Below are 10966 nucleotides of genomic sequence, written 5' to 3'. Positions count from 1 at the left end.
CCAACTACCTTGTTTTGTGCCTTGTCCGTGCTGCAAGCGATATGTTCTAACGCTTAATCTGTTCGGATCGGCCATCAAAATGTGTTGAAAGCGAGACGGCGAGCGAGGGACGCGTACAGGGCGGGGGGAGTATATGCGAATCATAAACATAAAGATTCCACCGTAGGCAGGTGTTTCCGATTTGTCGAACCCGAAGCAGAACAAAACACAGTCAGAAAAAAAAACATGGTCGAACCAGGACCATACTCCTACCCAAATCCGACCCTTACCATATCTGTCAGATGATGTGTTTTGCTCAATGAAACTGGACACCGGGTTTTTGGGCCGCAGCTGACGACGCCATGGGGCTGGGGGCTGATCCCGCTACCATTGTAGGGTTTCGGGCAAAGCCATACCTGATGAGGTTTCCCCGTCGCTTCCCCGGCTTTTCGGGGATATTTGTTTATTTCCATATTAAGAGCTTAGGGAGAAGAGCCAGATGTAGTGGAAGAAGGCAGTGGTATGATGCGCACCCTTCCGTCCCGGGGTCTGGTAAGACCCCGCTGGCTACCGCGTGCCGACTGTGACCGAGCAGATTGGGGAAGGCTTGTTATGTTATGGTGCTTTGCAAACTTTTGTAAATATGGATAATGCCACAAAATTGGCCTCGGTGTGATGGGGGAGTTGTAGCGGGAAAGGTATGTTTCTGCTTGGCTGAGCAGGATTTAAGACAAATAATTATGCCACGGGGTTGTGGTATTGATTTGCTTCGCGCGGTGCCTGCTGTGTGCTGTGTGGAACTCTACACGTGCCTTTACCGTATGGTTTATGAATGGTTTCGCTGCTTATTGGATCTTCGATTATGGTTATGGGATGGCTGGAGAGTGAAACAGAAAAGTAGGGCAGCACTCGATTTAGCACACAAGTTTTGTACCGGGACGCTTGGGAACCGGTGTGGTCCAGACGGTGCACATTCAGCTTGATGGTTTTGAAGATTCAATCAATTTTAAAGGTACGTTTTATGACACATCATTTCATTTTGCATGAATTATTTTATTCAAAATCTTAAATTAGGCACAGTTAAAGTTTTACACAAAACATACATCACATATGCTGTTGTACGCATTCGGAAGCTCTTGGAAACTGAATCCGGAAAACCCTGCAGAATTACATGGTTTTCCAAGTCACTTTCACATCAGTTTTCACCGGCTGTAGGATGTTTTTGAACAGCGCTCATATATTGTATTGGCATCATAATAAATTTTAAACTCTTGCAAACGATTTTCAACACATAACAAAATTTGTCAAACTCAATTCAGCTTGTTACGTGTTGAAAATCATATGGGATAACTGAATAATTATTGTAATGTCAATATATCATTTAACAACTGTTGAAAAACATCTCGCAAGACATCAATAATCTTGTTGAATATTTGAATTAGACTCGGAAAACGTGTATTACGTTCTTACTTGCTAGTTGGATGACTAAACTTTAACACCGACTCGTGATAGATTCGTGAACAGTTCCAGGAACGGTTTGGGTTCGGTTTAAGATCCAGCAATGGTGTGGATTCACGATATGTTTCAGATCCAGTAGGGATTCAGAGGAAGTTCTGAAGAAGTTATGAGCTTGGCATCAGTTTCCGGAAAGGTGTGGGTACGTTCCAGGACCGGTGTGGGGTTTGGAACCAATTCAATTCCAGGATAGGTTTATACTCAGTAGCATTATCATGACCGGTAAGTGTTCCAGGTCCGCTATGGTTTAAGTGTATTATGGTTTTGAAATCTGTTCCAGGATCGGTATGGGGTAGGGGATCAGTTGCAGCACTGATGCATTTCAGGAATAATTCGAGGACCGTTATGAGTTGAGGACCTGTTCCAGCGCCTGTATGGGGTTGGGATATGTTCAAAGAGTAGTATAGTTTGGAATTAGTCCGGTACGGGACTATTATTATTTCTAAGAACAATATGGAGTAATTGCTACTTGCACAAACGGTATGAAGTATGAATCAGGTAGGACCAACTTACGAATGATGAATAAGTTTCTTGTGAAGTTCCCGTTTGATCGAAGAAGCAACGTTATTTCGATTGCCTTGTAACATGGTCTAATAAACTATCTTTGTCAAATAAAAAAAGTCATTTGAACATAATGAAGTCATATAGATGCTCGCAGAAAATAAACACATTGGTTATCTATTCGCAGCCTTAGTAGAAAAATTATTAAATCAAATTAACTAAATTGAAATACATGTTCTAAGTGGCACATCTACTTCAATTCCTATCCCTGCGGCTAGAAACCAGCAGAGCTATCTCGCAGGTAAAAGCTTAATCGCTTACACAAAACCTAATTACGAAATTGACCACAAAACGTCACAGACTTTTGAGTAGCCTTACCGCATCAAATGCCACACTCTGCTCCGTTTGCTCATCTTAAGCAACAGCTGCTGATCGCCGAACATCTCTACAGCTAATTACGCATTTCAATTATTCATTGCTTTATCGAATTACAACTACTAAACGATCAACGAAACATCTCCCACGCCTGCGGTTTTTGCGTAGAAACTTTCGATGCAGCTACGATGGAGACGAGCAGCAAAAGGGCGTGCAAAACGAAGAAGAAGAAAAAAAACGAAACAAAAACTTGTTAATTCACTTTCACTTTGTCTATCGCACAAACTCACACCCACTCGAGTGTAGGAGATGAATTTGAGGCTTTTCGAAACCCACCACCATTGATAGCAAGAAAAAAAAACCCCAAAAGCGTGAGAACTGTACCGGCCTCACTGCAATCGTTATGATGTATCACCCGAAAATTGTTTTGCATTACAGCTCGATGAGCCGATGAGCTTTCCATCTGCCAACTGGCATCGAAAGCCACCGCAACCACCACCACCACCATGCGACAGTGGCCAGGTGTCTTCGGGCCTCCGCCGGTCTGGGATTTGGCTATAGTCACGATGCGGTTGCTTTTACTCTCATTAGCCATCATTATCGGTTCATCCTACGCGCTGCCGCTTTGCTCCCCGGCCAAAACCATCAAAAGCAGCGACCCCCGTTCGGCCGTTGGAATGATAGATTGTAAATACTAATTAAATTAATCATTCGTCTTAATCCATCTTTTCCCAGTTTGGTCGTGGAAGATGCGTCCTTCGCTTCTTGCTGCTTCCCGTGGTTCCAGCTACACTCAGCTAAAACAAAACCAACAAAAAGAACCATCCGATAGCCGCTGGGCAATGGGTTTATGCTAGGGAAATGGTTTTGATACTACCCGATCCGGATCGGAAACGGAGCCTCCCTTCCCAAAAATAGCTCAACCCAGGCAAAAGGCATTACGTTTGCTATCGAGCTCAAGCTTTCATGGATCCAAAAAAAAAGGTGAGAAACGAGGAAGGTGCTTGAAAGCATAATTTTGTTTCCGGCTTCCGAAAATTGTTCCCGTCTTCTATCCGTCCCACCCGCGAGTGTGGGATGGTACGCAGCTGGTCCGACGCACCGATGAAATCTTTCCCCGATGATGATTCCGATGCTGCTTCCTCCAATCAGACTGCCTTGCAGGGCGATTTTTTGCTCATTTTGTCCGCTTTTCCGTTCCAGTTTTCCCACTCTCCTCCTCTTTTGCCCTCTCGCCAAAAGCTTCACCCCTTATTTCAACACCCACCTCCAAAAGGTGATGAAAAGGTCAAACCAAATTGGCGGATGTCGAACTCGGATGTTGGCCAGACCGGGCAAGGTAGTGAGGGACGGGTCAAGTCAACAAACTGAAGCTGGAGCAGCAGCGAGTCTAAACCTGAGGATGCTCGGAGTGCCGTTTTTCCTTTCCAACGAAGCGTCCGGTCTGGTGCCCGTAGAGCTGTACGAAACCCTCTCGGTGCCTCCTAATTAAAGCGCACCGGATGTAATTGAATTTAATTTGGGCGCGCGTCTAGCTCTCGGTACTGTTGGGCGGGGGCTTTGTCGGCAGCGGTATAAGGTCAGCCATAGTCGGCACGGTCGGAAGAGTACCCGAGTACCACACAAACCCGCCCAGGCACAACATGCTAATTGAATCGACATAACCCGAATCAAGCCCCTGATTCGAGCAGGCTGGCTGGCGCTCTTGGTGCCGCCCCCTGGCCACAGCTGCATTTGGGAGGAAGCGAGAGCCGTGCGTCTTTTGACCCATTATCGCACGTTCTGGCGCCTGCTGGGAACTGGCGCGGTTTTGATATTTATGGGCGTTAGGAGTTGTCGGTAAAACTACACACTTCCGGGCTGTGTGAGGAGTCATTCAGTTTGCAGTGCTGTGCTACCCCCGAAACCTCGCCAATACGAAACGATCCCCGTTTCGATTGCGGGATCAATCAACGCGCGTTAGATGATATTGTGTGTTTGCGATCGTCCCCTTCGTTGGCGGGCAGATTCTCTGGAGGGAGGTTGATCAATTAATGATTTCATTCGTATCTCCAGGCACGGCTAACAATGTCAGACAGAAAACAAAGCCACTCTGGATCAGTTTTTTTCTCTGTCCCTTTGTCTCACCTTTCTTGCGTTTAGAATAACTCGGAAATGATCATAATTGGAACACAAAAAAAATGGGATTTGATGTTTAGGGCATCCCGAGCATCCCAAAAGCACCCAGCTTGTGAATGTTTGATCGTGTTTCGCGTGATAGACTAACAGCACTCGATTAACTTGTTTTTTCTCCTCAATCAGTGAACGGACGCGTGTCAAACGTTTCACGCTGATTGTGACCTCGCCAATACCTAGCGTTTGATTTGATTCTGGCAGTGATTGTCACATCACGGAATAAATGAAGGCCTGAAATAAAAAATCGGAACACACCAAGTAGTGAAAACAATCGCTCTTGCTGGGACATGATTAAATAATATTTTGATCACTGAACCGTACTCGACGAACGAAGACCGATTGATGGCTGCCGTGCGTGTGTGAGTGTGTCCAGACAAATATTTCAACGATTTGTCACAGCCACAAAACGTGACCAAAACACTCTATGGCGGTTGTTTTTTTGTGCCAAATGTGAAAACGTGAACATGGAAAAGGAAACACTTTTGCAGTTCTAGTGTATCGCTGTTAATTTAATAATTTAGTACTAGACAAGTGACCGTTGCCTGTCTGTATACATCGTTAGACCAACAGGCGAACAGGATGACTGCAGCGAGAATAAATTTAAATTGTTCCACAGTATGCAACGTTTGTTCTTCATGTATGATAGAATCACAATAAAAGAGGCTCGAAATATTCAATTGCTTGAGATACGAAAATGTATTTATATAAATATAAAAATACGCAAACAATAATTAATAAATATTTCCCAATAGCACAGGATTCCTAGCATGGGAAGTTTAATCCCATTAGAACGAATTTCTAAAATGCTACTTGACTGTTAAGATGCTTTGCGTGGTACCAGAACAGAGCGGATTGAATTTTAATCTGCTTTGATAGCTTTACGCTCCGCAGATAATAGAAAGGTATAACCGTTTATGCATTAATCAGACTTCCGGTAGAGCCTTGCAACGGCAACTGCAGCCCAATCCGGCCACAAGTGCAGGCCGCAGAGTGCAAGATGCAAAGTGTGGAAGCAAAATTTATGCCCAACACTTAAACTATATCCCCCCCCCTTGGACGGTTTCCTTCATTTAAGCGTCCGATGCTGCGTTAATCTTAGCGCTTTAGTGTGCTTGATGAGCTAGCAAAACGGCCTGCTACAGACAGCAATACCAAAACAAGAGGCAGAGGAACAAAAAAAAAACAACCCCATGACAAGAAATCTCAACCACTAAGCCGAAACCGGGCTACCCTCGAAAGGCCACAAACCCTCTCGTCTTGCTTCTGGCCGATGTATGCAAAAGGTTTGCCCCCCCCCCCCCCCCCACAGATCTTGCAGAGACGAAGACGACGAGCGCTGCAATCTGTGAACGGATTTGAAACTAAGAAAGAAACCCCGTCTTTTGCCCCGCCGGCCATGGTATCAGCAGAGCGTAGTGGCCGGGTTGGAGAGGGAACCAAACACGGAGCGCTATAATAAAATAACTACGGTTTCCGGTCAATTTATTTCAATACAGGAGCGAAAAGCGAACGATCCCGCGAGGAGGGTCCCGAGAGCTTTTTGCTTTCCCGGTGCTGCTGCTGCTGCTGCCGCCGGCGGCATTATTCTTGACCAGATTCATTAGCAACTTCGGCTTCGCGTTTTGACCTTCCCCGGTCGGCCTGTGTGTATTTCTGTTTGTTTCTATGTGCAGAGGAAATGCTACCACCAGCCGGAGCCAGCAGAAGTGTTTCGTTGTTAGCCGCGTTTTGTTGTTTATTCGTCATCTTTCCTCTCCCTGCCAGCTGCACGCAGAAGAGGCATCGCCAGCGAGCGAGGAGCAAGCAGCAGCATTGGGGTTCGCGAGCTGAGTGAAAGATCAACCCTAACGAAGTCCGGAGGCTGTCCCCCGTTGGCGGCTAATAATTAACCCGGGTTTCTTCGGCCCCGGCCCCGGGGTCTGTTCGTCATCATCGTCCCGTCGTTAGCATGTTCCGTTTGATGTTCTCGCATCGAGCCTCGCAGCACCCGTGGCCGTGTGGTGTGGTCAGGGAAGATGCACTTTAACCCTGCCCTGCCTTGTTGCTTTGTGTGTGTGTTTTTTTCGTCGTTTTCTATTGGCCTCTGTTCCTTCTCGGAATTCATCGAAATTAAGCCCTTCCGGAGGCGAATGTTTTTTTTTTGTTTTGTTTTGTTTTTGTTTTTGGGGGAAATTGGTTGGATTTGCCGCTTGACTTTTCTCGGTCCGGCATTGCTGTCGTTTGCCATTCCTGTATTGGCGGATATGAATTATTGATAGACATACGGTTTCCTCCCGGCTGCAATGTGTCTGCAGCGCTTTCGTTACCATTTGGGGAAGGGTCTTTAGGCTTTGTTTTTTTGTTTGCATGGCTCTGCTTTGTTTGGCCAAGTTTGCAAGCTCCGTATCAGACGAAATCTAATTGAATAAAGCAAGAGCGATGTAGAGCGGCGAAGACGCGATACACAAAAATGCAAATCAAGCTCAGCCACGCATTTCCGAGGGTCTTCATTGATTGAGTGAGACGGCTTCCACTTATTCCGTGTGTTTTTGTCTGTCCCTCTCTCGCTCTCCCTCTCTCTCTTTCTATCTATATATTCCAACAACAAAAACATCAGTTTCGTTTGTTTGAGATGCCTCTGTCTCCTGGTTATTCTATACCTTCTGGCTGAAGGAAACCAGACAATCATCTACCGGCCCATCCGGAGGGCCACCAGCCTTTTGGTTCTGGTCGACTGCAGTCGCATTGCTCCGCCAACCACCTTTACCGCCACAATCCCTACCATCGGCACAGCACGGTCTGATGACTAATCCGTTCAACAACGGCAACATAAACCGACCACACCATTGTGTACCGGCGACCGCGCGCGCTCTCGGCTGCATCCAGCCACTTCCTGTGTCGCTGTGCGTGTTTTCTGTCGCCGCAAATCCGATCGAACCCATCGCACGGGATAAGGAAATTGAATTCCTGCTTTGTTATCCGGCTTCGAGTTGTTTCGTTCTCGCTTTTTTTCTCTGCTTCTTCTGCTTCTTCTTCTTCGAGTTTGTTTTCAGGCAATCGCAACACACACACACACACACACACACACACACACACACAATTGCTTGAAAATGGTAGCTTTCTTATTCGTTTCCCTTTCATTGAGCCACGGTGCGGATGTGGCCGTGTGTTTCGTCTGCACAGGCCGTGAAATAAATGTTTTATTATTATTTTATTAATCTCACATTTCCTACGCGCTGACATGACACATTTCTTTGGGCGGATTCGGTTTGGCTTTGCGGCTGCTGATATACCTGCACAAGATGTGGGTATGTGATCGGGGATTCGGTTTTGGACCTTTTTTTTAATCTTTTGAAGGTTGTTTTGTTATGATTAATTTCGAATAGCTTTAGGGGAAGCTTACCGAAATATAATGCCAATTTTGGAAGATTTTCAAGACGAAGCAGAATCAATTAAAATGAAGAGAAATTGAGCAGAACAATCGTTGAAAAACATTGAATACAGGAGACAAAATAGTTTAAAAAGTGATGCATAACATATTGTGGTGTTATTTCTTCTACAAGCTAAACAATAATTTCAACTGGTTTTGCATTTAGCTCAACCACACCCAATTTACCCACTAGTGCTACGGTTCATTTCCGCTGGCACCGTTTGTTGCGCGTTGACAGCGTGCGTAAAGCAGGCAATCACCAACGGCTGCACTACAGGGCTGCCACCGTTCAAAGAACTTTAAATCCGTTCCAACTGAAAACCCCGTCCCTCCGTTCGCAGATGCTCGGATAGCAAGGCACAAACCTAAAACCGTGCAGCGAACAGGAACGCACCAACCCTCCGGTACCCGGTTCGTTCCAAAGCTACCCGATCTAATGGATGGGAAATTGATGTCTTTTCGGTGACGCAAACGATTAGAGATGATTTATTTACAAAAGCTCTCGGTCGTTCGAGACGGTGACGGAGTCCCCGTACCACTTCGGGGTTCTCGTTTTTGTTTGCCGGTTGGTTGCGTCTTCGACTGTACCGACGGCCGGAAATGACAAAACCCCGCGCGTTTATGAGCCACGGAAACCCCGCTCGACAGCCAACGGCCGGTCGGGAAGGGGGAGGAGCGGGTTTACAATTGTTCGCAATTACGTTTGAAGATCGTTTCAAATCGATAAACGCTTCGGCTAGCGCTTCGAGAAACCACAGCGCCAGAAGAAAATCAAATGCGTAACACCTGGGCTTTTCCTTGGCTTGGCGTTTGGAGCCCTTCGACGGAACAATTCTTGGGGGCCGTTTGGTAATGGTAATTGTAATTATGCTTACGTTACTGCGCTTTTCCTTCGGCTTCATTTCCTTTCGTGGAAGAAGCCGGAGCCGGTGCAGATGGGAACGACAAGATAGATTCCAAGAATGGGGATAATCTAGGTAAATTAGTTGTACTACAGCAAGTGGTTTGAGTAGTTTAAGCGAGCTTATACAGTATTTAATAGACCTGGAAGTCGTAGGTCGGAGAGTATTGTTAAAATATGTAATATTCATAGAATATGCATTGTATCATTCACATGCAAACATTTATTTGAAAAAATCTTTTAAAATATTTGCTTGTACTTATCATAAAAATAAAATGGTAAAAAAGAAAAAAGAAGAAGAAGAATCAGAAGAATGAGGAGAGGAAAAATAAAATGAATTACAACAAAAGGAGAAAAATAGCACTTAGAAGTAGAATAAGAAGAACAGGAAGAAGAATAACAAAAAGAAGAAGAAAAAAAGAAATATTTACAAATAAAACAATTAATTTAAGGACAAGAAGAAATATTATAAAATATCGTAAATAAAAGAATTACTATAAGTAGAAGAAGAAATATTGTATTATTTTAAAAGTTGAATTATTTTTTTTTTATTTTACTAATTGTTCATTCTAAATAATAACCAAGATTTCTATGAGGTCACTTTGAAACTACAACTATGAAAAGTACTTGATAAGGGATCATCTGTATATTTCGGTAAAAGTAAAATATTTGAACACAGCACTATAAACCAACGAGGCTCCGATTCAATTCAACCTTTTGACCCTGATGCCTTCTCAAGCTAAAAGCCGCACATCACATTCACCTCAATCTATCCAAGGAGATTCACCACCCCAATCCCCACCAAATTCCCGCTATTCAATCCGCCCTGCACACCTTCTCCTCCGCCCCACACTTCCCCCACAAATCAATGAACCATTTCAAAATAATCATCTATCCCACCGGAAGCGCCACGGTTTTGCACCGTTTTGCTCCAAGACGAAACTGTTGCGTGCTGCGAACCGCGGTGACTGTTGCTGCCGCTTTTTTTCCCCCGATCCGCTCTAGTAATCCGCCAACAAAAGACATATGCCAATCGGTCCAAATCTGCACTGGGCGGTGCGATGCGGTGCGGAGGAACGTGTGCATTAGTAATATTGCACTTATTAACGTTTCGTTTCACCGTTTGCTGCACTCCGTTCCGTGTTGCGATTTTTCACTGTCATAGTGCCGTGCAGTGGCGCGTACCATAACACACCGACAAGATGACGAAGACGATTGTACGTACATGTGAGCGGAGGTCGCAGCTTCAACGTGCAGAAACAGGAGAGGGATGTTTGAGTTTCTGAGGAGAACTGGAGTGAATCATATCGCCGTGGTGAGACGCAACGACTCGCGCTGAATGTGTACCGTACGTGGTGCTTTTCCTCCCAGTTGTATGCAAAGCGAGTGAATGGATGAAGCTGATGGATGGTTTGCACGGAGATCTTGTCGCTTTCGGTGTGGCATAGTGTGGAGTAACGGAAGCCACACCCTGCGTACCCTTGCGCGGGTAGCGTCGCGACTTTGGAACGTCTTTCTAGCGACTTTTGCCGAAGCGTTGAATTAGAAGCGTTCTCCCTCCAGTTGTCGCGTTTTATGCCGGATGGAGCAGTACAATAGAGCCACCGCGCAGCACTTCACCATCTTCAAGCACACTCCACACAGCCCAAAACGCTTGTTACGGTCCCATGTTGGAAAACTTTCCGAGCCGGAGCGCAATTGCAATCATATAACGCGCAAAAGCAACGCGCATCCCATCAAACCGGGATGGGCAATTAAACGTTTCTAGCGCTGCGTTTCGTTGGTTCTTCGACAAAAAAGAAGATAGAAATATAAGTCCATGGGTCGGGCACTCTTTCGCTAATTGTGCGACAAAAGCAGTTACTAAGCACGGCTCTAAAAGATGGTGTCGGAAGTCGCTGAACCGTTGCGCTAAATCGATTCGCGTCAGCAAAAGCCCATCCTCAAAAAAGACCGCCAAAGTCCGCGCGTAACCGAACGCAACCGATCTCTGTACCCCAACGTTGTCGTCGGTGGTCAATGTCAATCGGTCCGGGCGGGAAACGCTCGATCCGTTGCTTCCGTCGTGACGGTGCAACTGGTGGCCAATCCGATTAGTTTCGAGCCTAATT

Source organism: Anopheles coluzzii, chromosome 3, assembly GCF_943734685.1.
Source record: "Anopheles coluzzii chromosome 3, AcolN3, whole genome shotgun sequence".
NCBI lineage: Eukaryota > Metazoa > Arthropoda > Insecta > Diptera > Culicidae > Anopheles > Anopheles coluzzii.
The sequence above is the reverse complement of the archived record's forward strand: the minus strand, read 5'-3'. Positions refer to the sequence as shown.